Here is a 12,467-nt window from a genome sequence, read left to right on the forward strand (position 1 = left end):
TCGAACCTCTGTCTGTCATTAGGTACCCAAACTAAGTGTACACAAATGAGGAGCATTTCTGAACCTTTCCTTTTTGCTTTAAATTAGGTTAAATAAAAGCATGCGAACTAGATACCATGCGGTTAGGATTAATTTCTTGAAAAAAATCATTTTGGGTAGATAGCATGTCTAGGTAGGAATGTTATTTATTGAAAGCATGTTCGGGTAGATATCATGACGGGTAGGTGTTATATTCATCTCTGAATTACATTTTTTATTTGTATCAATTATTTTACATGTACTAACTTATTTTTCTCTTTTGTTTGTGTATACTAACTTATTTCTTCTCTTTTGTTTGTGTCATTTTGTCATTTGCATTGCATTGCATTGCATCATCATAATGCAAAAGTGTTGATCCGTAAGGGGATATTCGAGAGAAAATTTTCACAAGAAGAGATAAAAGTTTTCAATCGAGCGATCGCATACACAGACATGCATCGAGGGCTAAAAAGAAGTCCAGAGTACAAGAATGAGATTTTCTCGAAGATCGTGCATCATTAACCATCGTTAACCATCAGGGAGTGAAGCACAAACTTCAGCATAGCCGAGGTATTAATGGAGTTAGTTTACAGAGCATTGAGGGGCATCGGTTCCAAGTACAAAGATCCGAGATGAAGCAGTGAGCTCGAAGATCGTGCATCATTCGATACTGAGATGATGATCCACTGATTCAAGGAGTAATCTAGCAGTGGAGTCTTATCTACAATCATTTCATCGCTAGTTATCAAAGAGCGACACACCGACCTCACTACCACCGAGGCATTAACGGAGTCAGATTACAGAGCGCTTGAGGGGCATCATTATTGAGGACGAAGATCCGAGATGAAGCAGTGATCCATTCCAGGCTCACCATCTAAGCGAAGACATATTTGTAAATTGGATTGTCTTGTAATGTGAAAACTTTTATTTCTGGTGAAGACTATTCTATGATATTCATCGTTGGGGTCAACATTTTTCCATCTGCATTTGCATCTTTTTATTTTGCATATATTTTATTTTTAAGCATTTTCATATGCATCATTCATAAAACATGAGATCAATTTGTGGAGAAGTCAGTGGAAGTAATCCTGATCACGTGACCATATTGAGAATATAAACAAGAAGCTGAAATCAACACGATAGAAGCTTGTTCGATTGAGTCTTCCAGGATGGTTCGAGAAAAGAGTCATCGTTCCCTGAGGTCTACGATGTTGATCCAGTGCACAATTTCCACCTAAGAAGCTCCAGACATTCCACTGAGAACTGCAAGACACTAAAGCACAAAATCCATAATATGATTTATTCAGGGGTATCCTAATACTAAGCCAGAGAAGTCATTGCATCAACCACTTGCATCCATAGAGATTGTTTTGTTTGAACTCGTTTTTGTTCTTTCTTCAATATTTGCTTAAATATTTTTAATCTTTGATGACTGAAATGATGCTACCTTCTAAGGTTAAATAATTGAACAAATTTTAATCTTTAGTTCTTTGAATATCGAATGAATTACATATTCTTTTAATTCTTCAAGAATTATAGATTTTTTACATATGGCAAGATTAGACCTATTTTATCCTGTCTAAAACCCTAAAATAAAATCTCTCGATTTTTACCCGAAATAATTCCTGGTCACTACCAAATAACTAATTTTTGACATTCTATCTCTTTGAGACCTTGAAATATTCTTTTCGACCTTGAAACATTCCCTCTCTTTGAGACCTTGAAACATTCTTTCCACCTTGAAACACTGTATTTATTTTTTTAAGACACAGAAGTCATACCCATACCTTTCTTTGAGCCAATAAAGTCACCATCGTCTTCTTAGACGTAAAACCAACATTTTCTACCAATAAAACCTACAGACATTGAGTACAAGATGTTCACTTGAACATGAAATTTCCTACGAGAAGAAACAATGTGGGATATCTTGAAGCGATCTTCTGAGGACGAGCCTGAGCAATTGAGATATGTTGAGAGCAAGAAGTAGAGAAAAAGAAAAATAATTCAAAATAATTCTATCATGCATTAATTACATTGTTTTCATTTAAATAAAAATTAATCCTGAAAATATATCCCTCTGGGGATACCTCTTCTGCAAGGACTTCTGTGTATGAGATGATGAACGGCTTTCTTTCTTTATCCCTTCACAAAAGGAGAAAATATATCACTTGTGTCCCCATTTGAGCCTGAATGATATTTTCTTCTGATTCAACCCTAATCAAGGATCACCCTCCATATTGGGGGGCAAGGTGGAGGAAGTTTGCTCACATGAGTGAAGACATCGATTCAGATGATATACCGAAAGTGAACTAAATGCCAAGTGCGAAGATAGAATCAAAACAAAGAGAAAAAGAAAAGAAAAAGCAAAGAACAAAAAGAGGACAAAGAACACAGACAAAGAGTCTCCTGACTCAAATGACGCATTGAGCTTCAAACCGTGAGATTAATCAAACACAATCACTCTAGAATCACTTGACTCGAAGATCATAAAACATCAAGAGAAAGACATGCGAGTAGATTCAAATTGAGCAAAATAAGATCGAAGGCATCAGGGTTAATTGATCCTTGGTTCAAAGACCCTTAAAGCACATATTTGGGCCTTTTATCCCTTTCTTTCATAACCCTAAACCATTACCTACATTACGTGCCTTACAAGTCCCTTCTAATCATACATGGATTTCTAAGCGGAAGAGACTATCCTCATATTTCATCCCGCCTATCAGGATTAATATTTTACTTATAAAAGTTTTCTAAAATCTTTAATGCATGATAGAGAAGAATAACAAAGGGGGGTTCAAGACGTAAAATTCTGAGTAACGTTTTGAAACCAAAGGAGGATTCGAGTTGAAAACCTGAAAGGGCGGCTTGAATATGAAGATTATTACATATGAGACGATTGCACAAATCCCTTGATGAGGCATCACACAACATGAATGAGAACATGAGAGTTGGGAGTCAGAGAACCCTTCCAATAACTGAGTACAGAAGCTACTTCATCAGATCAGAGAACATCAAATAAATGAGAATACCATGCTTTTGACCAAAAATAACCACTTGAGACATTTTATCCTCTTGTCACTTAAACCATTCCTCAAAGATAGCATTGATCTTGACATTTGTCAAATAGCTATAATTTATTGAAGAATTAACAGTGTAATTAATTCTTTGATATACAATGAACTCTTGTTTTAGGATTTGTCAATTGTGAAACCTTGAAAGGGGTAATATTTTCAAAATCTTTGATTAAACATTTTTAAAACTCTTTTGATAGATATTTTCATACTTTTGAAAATACAAGAAGAAGAAAAACGTTTTTCAAACAAGATAATCTCTCTGGAGGCATATATTGGAATTCAACGAAGATCCCTCTGAAGCTCAAGATTGAAGCTGGGGCAAGAAAAGACAAGTTTTTGGGGAAATTTTGATGGGGCAAGGAAAATAAATTGTCTCAGTTTGAGGTTTGCAAGAGTACACCTGGTGGAAATAAAGACAAAATAAATCAAAGATAGAGTGAAGAATGCTCCCGTAACTATTCTCCTTCCAAATCGAGAAAGCATATATCAATGCATACATACATCAACACATATATACATATTACATGAGTTTGCATCGTTGTATCAAACATTTATCATCATGTGCATTAAAGACATTTATCTCATCACTTGAGGACAAATTCAATAAAAAATCAAATAAATTTCATCTTGACATCCATCATAACATCCAAGATAGTCAGTCAAAAATACATCATTTTGATCTCTCAGGAAATCAAAGCTCAGAAATGACCAGATATCTCTAACTTGAAGAAGCAATGATTTGACTTTTTGAAGTCAACAATCAAGACATTTCCTCAACATACAGGAACAAGAAGACTATCTATCACCTTTGAGGTTTTTTTTATTGAAGTAAAATTCAGTCTCATATGAGACATTTTTCCACAAATTTTGAGATTTTTCTAAAAACAAATTTTGTCTCGCTTGAGACAATTTCTTTCAAAACAAATTTCGTCTCATTTGAGACATTTTTCCTTTAAGATACAAAATTTGAATTTGTTTCACATTAAACAAAGTTGATCTCATTTGAGATCATATTTATTTCAAAACAAATTTCGTCTCGCTTGAGACATTTTTCCACAAATTTTGAGAATTTTAAAACAAATTGCATCTCGTTTGAGACATTTTTCCTTTGAGATACAAATTTTGAATTTGATTCACTTAAAACAAAATTAATCTCACCTTAGATTGTTGTTTCTTTCAAAACAAATTTCGTCTCGCTTGAGACCTTTTCCCTTTGAGATCCAAATTTCGAATTTGTTTCACATTAAACAAAGTTGATCTCACTTGAGATCGTTTTCTCAAAAACAAACTTTGTCTCGCTTGAGACAATTTCTCTAAAAACAAATTTTGTCTCATTTGAGACTATATCAAAGCAAATTTTGTCTCGCTTGAGACATCATTTTCTCTCATAATACAAATTTCAAGGTTGTTGTACTTAAAGCAAAATTAATATCACTTGATATTTTCAAAGCTGATTTGTCTCGCACGAGACAGTTTCCCCTTTAAACAAATCCTGAAATTGTTTCATTTGAAACAAAATAAACACTTTTGAAAACACCTTTGAGATTGTTTCCCTAGAAACAAAATCGACAATCTTTGAATCTTTTTCTCTTAAAATAAATTGTGTCTCTCTTGAGACAGTTTCTCTTGAGATAAATCTTTGAGTCTGTTCCTTTTGAATAAAAATCTTTGAGTTGTTTCTTTTGAAACAAATATCTTTGAGTCTATTTCTTTTGAAACAAAGTTTTGTCTCTCTTAAGACAGTTTTGTGAAAAATCTTTGAGTCTGAAACAAAGTTTTGTCTCTCTTGAGACAATTTTGTGAAGAAAAAAAAATCTTTGAGATTGTTTCTTTTGAAACAAATATCTTTGAGTCTATTTCTTTTGAAACAAAGTTTTGTCTCTCTTAAGACAATTTTGTGAAAAATCTTTGAGTCTGAAACAAAGTTTTGTCTCTCTTGAGACAATTTTGTGAAAAAAAAAATCTTTGAGATTGTTTCTTTTGAAACAAAAATCTTTGAGCCTGTTTCTTTGGAAACAAAATTTTGTCTCTCTTAAGATAATTTCTTTTGAAACAAAAATCTTTGAGTCTGTTTCTTTGGAAACAAAATTTTGTCTCTCTTAAGATATTTTCTTTTGAAAAAAAATCTTTGAATCTGTTTCTCTTAAAATGAATTATGTTATCTCTCTTGAGACAGTTTCTCTTGAAGTAAATCTTTGAATATGTTCATTGTGAAAATCTTTGAGTTTGTTTCTCTTAACAAAATCATCTTTGAGTCTATTTCTTTAAAAACATATGTTATCTCTCTTGAGACAGTTTCTAATGAAAAACTAACTTTTGAGATTGTTTCATCTGAAACAAATTTGGTCTTACTTAAGATGTAATCCATCTTTGAGTCTGTTTCTTTTGAAACAAAATTTTATCTCTTAAAGGCAATTTCTTTTGAGAAAAAAATCATTGAGTTTGTTTCCTTTGAAACAAAATTTTGTCTCTCGAGACAACTTCTTTTGAAAATACCCACCTTAGAGATCGTTTCTATTAAAACAAATTTTATCTCGCATGAGACAGTTTCCTTTCAATGTCATCTTTGAGTCGTTTCCCTTGAAACGAATTTTGTCTCTTAAAACATTTTCTCTTAAAACAAGATCATCTTTGAGTTTGTTTCTCTGGAAACAAGGTTTTATCCCTTAAAACAGTTTCTTTTGAAGATAAATCTGAGTCTGTTTCTTTGGAAACAAAATTTTGTCTCACTAAGATACAATTTTCTGAAAAACAAAGTTTTGTCTCTTATGACAATGTCTTTAAAAAAATCATTGAATCTCTTTCTTTGGAAACAAAATTTTATTTCTCTCGAGACAGTTTCTTTGAGAAAAATCTTTGAGTTTGTTTATTTGGAAAACAAAATTTACCATCTTTGAATTTGTTTCCCTTGAAACAAAACAAACATCTTTGAGATCGTTTCCCTTGAAATGAATTTTGTCTCATTTGAGACAGTTTCCCATGAAACACTGATATTTGAGAACGTTTCCCTTAAAAACAAATTTTATCTCGCTTGAGACAATTCCCTTTAAACGTCATCTTTTGAGTTGTTTCATTTGAAACGAATTTGTCTCTTCGAGACAGTTGCTTTTGAAACACATTATCTTTGAGCTTGTTTTTCTTGAAACAAATCTTGAGTCTGTTTCTTTGAAACAAATCTTTGAATCGGTTTCTCCTGAAATCATAACTCCTAAAGATGGCCAGCCGTCCTCGTCACATAGGAACCGTGTCATTCCTCAACCAGACCTCCTCATCACGTAGGAGCCGGGTCACCCTTAGATAATCAGCCGTCCTCATCACGTAGGAACCGAGTTATCACCACTCCTAAAGATGGCCAGCCGTCCTCATCACGTAGGAACCGTGTCATCCCTCGACCAGACCTCCTCATCACGTAGGAGCTGTGTCACCCTTAGATAACCAGTAGTCCTCATCACGTAGGAACCGTGTTATCACCTTGAGATGGCCAAGAACTCTTCATCATGTATGAGTAGTGTCATCCCTCGACCAGATTTCTTTATCACGTAGGAATTGTGTCACCCTTAGACGACCCGAACTCTTCATCACGTATGAGCAGTGTCGCCCCCCACCAACAAACAAGTATCCAATTTTTAGGTCAAAAGAAAGAGAACCTGACAAAAACGTGATGTCTTGTCGTCTTTGCCCTATTCTTGATTAACACAAGAATGTGCAAAGAGGGGCAGCTGTAGACACCCGTTTTTGTCCGGGTTTTTTTTATCATTATTTTATTATTATTATTATTATCGTTATATTATTATTTGTATTATTATTATTATTAATACAAATACATATTTTGTGCAGGCCAATCCCAAGGCCCAAACCCGAGCCCATATGATAACCCGACTAGGGTTTCCTCTCAAGCTTCAGCTGCCCCTCTCACCAGCCGTTGGATCTGGACCTAAATCAATGGTCCAGATCAGGAGATATTTAGGGTTTCAACCCTAATCCCCTAAATGCTCAGCCGCCGCCTTCAACTTCTCATCTCTAGCCGCCGCTCAAGCCGAGCATCCCCTCGCCGACAGCCTCTGACGCCGGCTGCCTGCATCCACAGTGACCGAAGGTCCCTCCATCAATTTATCAACAGTGAAGAACAGCAAAACCAATCAAAAAATATATATATATCATCTACAGTTCAAATCTCACCAAATCTGAAAACCCATTAAAAAAGTCCTAAATCCCTAAATATTCGGCTTTTGGTACTAACCCGAGCCTAGGAACATCATTCCTATCAAATAGAGATGATAATTCTCAGCCAAGGACCATAAAAAAAAGATACATGCAATGACAGAAGGGAACCATTCGGGTTTTGCAGAGATATAAAGAAAACAGAGAGAAAAAGGGAGAAGAAAAAAGCTTACCGAGGAGGGAGGTTCGGCGAAGGCATGCAAGGAGTTCAAAGGTCACCGTGGCTTGTTGTTTCGAGAGGTAAATCGTTAGATTTAGGAGACTGGGGTAGTGTTTAGGCAAAGTGGAGTGGGGTTTTGAGTAGTGGGGGTTGAGATGTTTCTTTTGAGGGTTGTTGGGCATCTCCGGCCGCCGTGCGCCGCCGCCGCCGCCGCCGTGAGCTCCACCGTCGACGGCGTTATTTCTTTTCTCTTATGTGGGAGTTGAGAGAGTTCTGAAACTCTCTCTCTCTCCCTCTGTTTTCTGAATCAAAACCAAATGAGAGAGGGGAAGCAAAGAAAGCCCGTTTTGGGCTTATATTCCCCAACCAAAACGCCGTCGTTTCAAGGGTCTGGGCACCCGTGTTTTGTAAGCATGGGGTAACTACACTTTAGGTCCCTTCTCCTTTGTAATGCTTTATTTAAGTCATTTAATGAAATTATTATTGTTTTATTTCGAGCCTTTTAGTTTTTAATAATTGCATTTCAGTCATTAATTTGTATATTATGTTGTGATATTATAATTGGTTGTGATATTTATTTATTTCGTTTTAGTCACTGTTTCAGTTTATTGTGCATTTTCCTTGATATTCGGATTGGTCATGAAATTTGCAAATGTTATATATTAGTCACTGTTCATGTTTTATATCATATTTGTCTATATTTGATTCTGGATTTAATATTTTCAAAATATTTCAATTTAATCACTGATCCCATGCATTTTATCTTTACTGTTATTTGAATTTGGTCACCATATTCGTATATATTCTATTTTAGTCAATGTTTGATGTTTGGTTTAATTACTTTGTGATCTTTTATGTTTTCTGTTTATTTCATTTTAGTCCTTACTCTTTATATTACTACTTTCGTGAATGTTGGAATCTGATCTGTATTGTGTAATTATTTTATTTTAATCACTGAATATAACTTTGAATTTTGAATTTTTGGCTTCAAGTTCTAATTGCTTTTATTTTAGTCATTTTCTGTTTTTTTTAATATATTTGGTTTAATGTCTATTTTATTTTCTTTTGTTTTGGGCATCTATGTTTCCTTGTTTATATTTAGTCCTACTAATGTATATTATGTCATTTTTGTGGATACTTGACTTTGGTCCCAATGTTTGTAATAGTTTCATTTTAGTCCTTGATTTTATATGTTAGGTATTTTGTTAATGTTCGAATTTATCCCTGACATTGTGAATATTTTATTTTATTCATTTATGTATGATTTTATTGTACTTGTTATTCGGTTATTTGTATTATGTAAATAATGTTTTAGTTTCATTTAATGTAAATATTTTATTTTGTATTTCCAATTACATTTATTTTCATTATATTTTTATCTATGTAAGAAATATTCGATTATTTTCAAGAACACGTATGGTAGAATGGGCGTGGAAAGTATCACTTGGTCGAAGTGGTACGATCCGATACGGCATTTTAACGACTAGGAACTTGCAACAAGTCGAGTATATTTACTAATTAATTTATTAAAATGGTGCAATGTGTGGTATTTTAAGTGACGCTCACTTTATTTTGTGAATGTAAATTTTAAATTTTCATTTTATATTCGATTCACGTTTTTTAAATATTAATGAGTAGGGAATATTCTTTAACTGATAAGAAATATTCGAGTTAGTTTTCCCGACGGAGGATTATTAATTTTGATATTTCTTTTCGAGTTAAAGAATTTTTTTTTCTAATTATTTAATTCGAAGCAAATTAATCAATGTTCGATAAATAGATCATATATAACTTTATATCGATTTATAATTTCCACCATTTACGACGATGTGTAAGCTACACAGTACCAATTTTGGGCGTTGGGGGGTTTACCCTTCCCCGTACGTAACCGACTCCCGAATCCGTTTAAATGAATCTTTGGTAACGCAGACTGAATCTTGTCTTAAAAAAAATGATTTTTCTTAAAATTATTTTAAAAGACGTTTTTAGGTATTCGACCTACCTAACCCAAAGGTCGATGGCGACTCTTTTCAATTTTATTCAAATCAATTCAAAATCACCCAATTTTTCCAAAATAAAGTCGTAATCGTTTTTAAAATAATATTTAATTGATTAAAAAAATGGTTATGACAGATATTTTAGGCAATAAAAGCGTTAAGTTTTTAACATTGTGGTATTAAAATGAAACAAAAACTAAAATTAGGTATGGTTTTGAAAAAAAAAAAATATTTAGATATTAAGACAGACCAAAACTGATAGTTTATGTAATAAATTCGTAGTTTGCCCTAAATTTAGAGGAAATGTATGATGATAATCATAGGTAAAGCTTTCATAAGGAAATATATAGGAATACAATAAAAAAGGAACCTTCATCCCTTAGTTCTCACTTTTCTAGAGCGGAGAGAATCATATTATACTTTATATCCTTTGTCTTATCTCGAGGAGACGAAATAAAGAAGAATTACAATGGGTGTTAAATATTAAAAGAGTAAAGTATACAGATAATCCCTCGACGATATGACATTATTTATTAAATCATTCGATTACTAAAAGTTATAAAATAATCTTTTAACTATAGAATGTTGCTATGTTAAGTTCTTCAACTATTAAAAGTTACAAATTTGTCATTTGACTATTCATTATATTCTAAATTCATCCTTTTTCGTTTAAAAATTTGTGTTTGTCTAATCTGACGTTAACATGATACTAGTATATGATAGTCATTTGAGATTCTGGAATTAGATTAATCATACCATAGTCAGGTGACCATTTTGTAATTTTTAATAATTAAGTGACTTAATAAAATATTATGCCATAGTTGGAGGACCATTCATGTACTTTATCCATATTAATTTCGGATGTTTTTCATTAAATTAAGTGACTTAATAAAACATTACGCTATAGTCAGATGACTATTCATATTCCAATTATTTAAATTAGTGAAAACTAGTTCAGAGTGTACTATATACCCTGGGGACGCTTGACATAATTTTCTATAAAAAGAAATAGATAAATTAATATGTACAATTATAAATAAATTAATTAATCAGTGCTTTACTTTTTTTTGCCTCTATTTCTTTTATTATTTTAGGTCTTATTTGTAGATATTGTCCCTTACACCATTTTCCATCAAAATTTTCAGCGATCCCTTTTTTTGCTTGTTTTATGAAGGTACAATGCGGCAATCAAGATCAAAATATTTTTGCTCAAAATATCCGTAAAAATTAAAGCAACCGTCCACATATTTTTAATTGATAAATGTGCATTCCTTTCATTTGATACATGTGTTTATTTATTAGGTAAATTTAATTTCATGGAATAGAGTAAATGATAAAAAATTTTATTAATATTAGTATAATATGGTTATATATTAATATCATAGTAAAGTATCAAATAGTCTCTCGATATAGGGTAATGTTTTATTAAGTCCCTCGACTATAAAGTTACAAAATGGTCATCCGACTATAGAGTGTTGTTTTGTTGAGTAGCTCGGCTTACAAATAGTCACCCGATTATTCATTATGTTCTAACCGCATCCTTTTCTATTAGAAAAATGACGGTAGTCTGAGCTGAACTTTAACATTCTGACTGTGATATGATAAATATGATCATAATCTCAAACGACTATCATATCTCAACCATTAGGTTAACGTCCAGCTTAGACAACCGTTAATTAAGAATAAGACGAGTTTAGGGTACCATATAGTCGAGGGACCATTGTGTGATTTACCCTAATATTATACATGTAAAATCTGGGACATATTGTATTATCGTATTGTGAATTAGATGTTCCTACTTCCCCAAGCAATCGAGTTGCTGAAACAATGTAATCAATTTCCTCCAACTTTTCCAAGAAAATAGAAGAAATCAAATGGGAAATTGCACATTTTACCTAATTGAATTCCTATCTCCCTTAATAAATACCCTCCCATGCATGATCTTGTTATAAAGTAAACATTTTTCTTCTAACCTAGATGATAATGAAGCTTATCTTCTTCTTCCTTATTATTGTTCGATATTGACATTAACCTTAGCGCAAGCTTCATCAATGCGCCTGCATTAGCTCCGGCGCCTCTTCCTCCGACGATAAACGTCACCAAAATCCTTGAAAAAGCCGGTCAGCTCACCGTCTTCATTGGACTCATGAAATCGACCCGAGTCTCTAACCAACTTCCCGACAGCTGAAGGACAGTAACAACGGCGTCACCATTTTTGCGCCCTCCAACGATGCTTTCTCTGCCTTGAAATACGGAACTTTGAACTCCCTCTCCGATGAACAAAAAGTGAGCTGGTCCAGTTTCATATAATCCCGACTTCCCAGTTTCAGACCATCAGTAACCCGGTGAGAACGCAAGCCGGGGACAGCGGCGACGGCGAGTTCCCCCTCAATGTCACCACCGAGGGAACTCCGTCAACATAACCTCGGGGCTGACCAACACCAGTATTGCCGCCACTGTTTTCACCGACGGTCAGGTTGCTGTTTATCGAACCGATAAGGTTCTTCAGCCTTTGCAGATATTTGATCCCAGACCTCTCCGGCCTGCACCGGCGCCGGAAAATACGAAGAAGAAGAGGGAAATAGATGATGGCTGATAGCCCCGACGATGATTCCACAACTGATAAATCCAAAGCCGTGAGATTCATCGTGGAAAACGATGTTGGTTAATTAGGGATCAGTGTCATAATTATTGCACTAATTGGTTCCTGATCATAAAATCAAGGGTAAACTATGCGGATAGTCCCCTATGTTTAGGGTCTACTGACGTTAGTCACCGATTTAAAATAAGGGGAAATAGTCCTAATGCTATCGATCCGTTCGATTTTAGTCCCAATTATTAATTTTTATTAACCCTCTTTTGTCTAAGACCCTTTTGTTTAATTCTCCAACATGTTGAGGGACAAAATAGAACGGGAGTTAAGGCTGAGTGACTAAAATCAAACGAATTGATAACATTATGAATCATTCCCTCTTAATTTTTAAATTGGTGACAAAG

At 33.8% G+C, this 12,467-nt stretch overlaps 1 pseudogene; it reads left to right on the top strand.

Annotated features, from left to right (window-relative positions):
- Positions 1 to 7,081: 7,081 nt before the first annotated feature.
- On the top strand, positions 7,082 to 12,139 carry LOC120209969 (annotated as a pseudogene).
- The last annotated feature ends 328 nt before the right edge of the window (positions 12,140 to 12,467 follow it).

This window comes from Hibiscus syriacus, unplaced genomic scaffold, assembly GCF_006381635.1.
Source record: "Hibiscus syriacus cultivar Baekdansim isolate YM2019G1 unplaced genomic scaffold, ASM638163v2 tig00021103_pilon, whole genome shotgun sequence".
Classification (NCBI taxonomy): Eukaryota; Viridiplantae; Streptophyta; class Magnoliopsida; order Malvales; family Malvaceae; genus Hibiscus; species Hibiscus syriacus.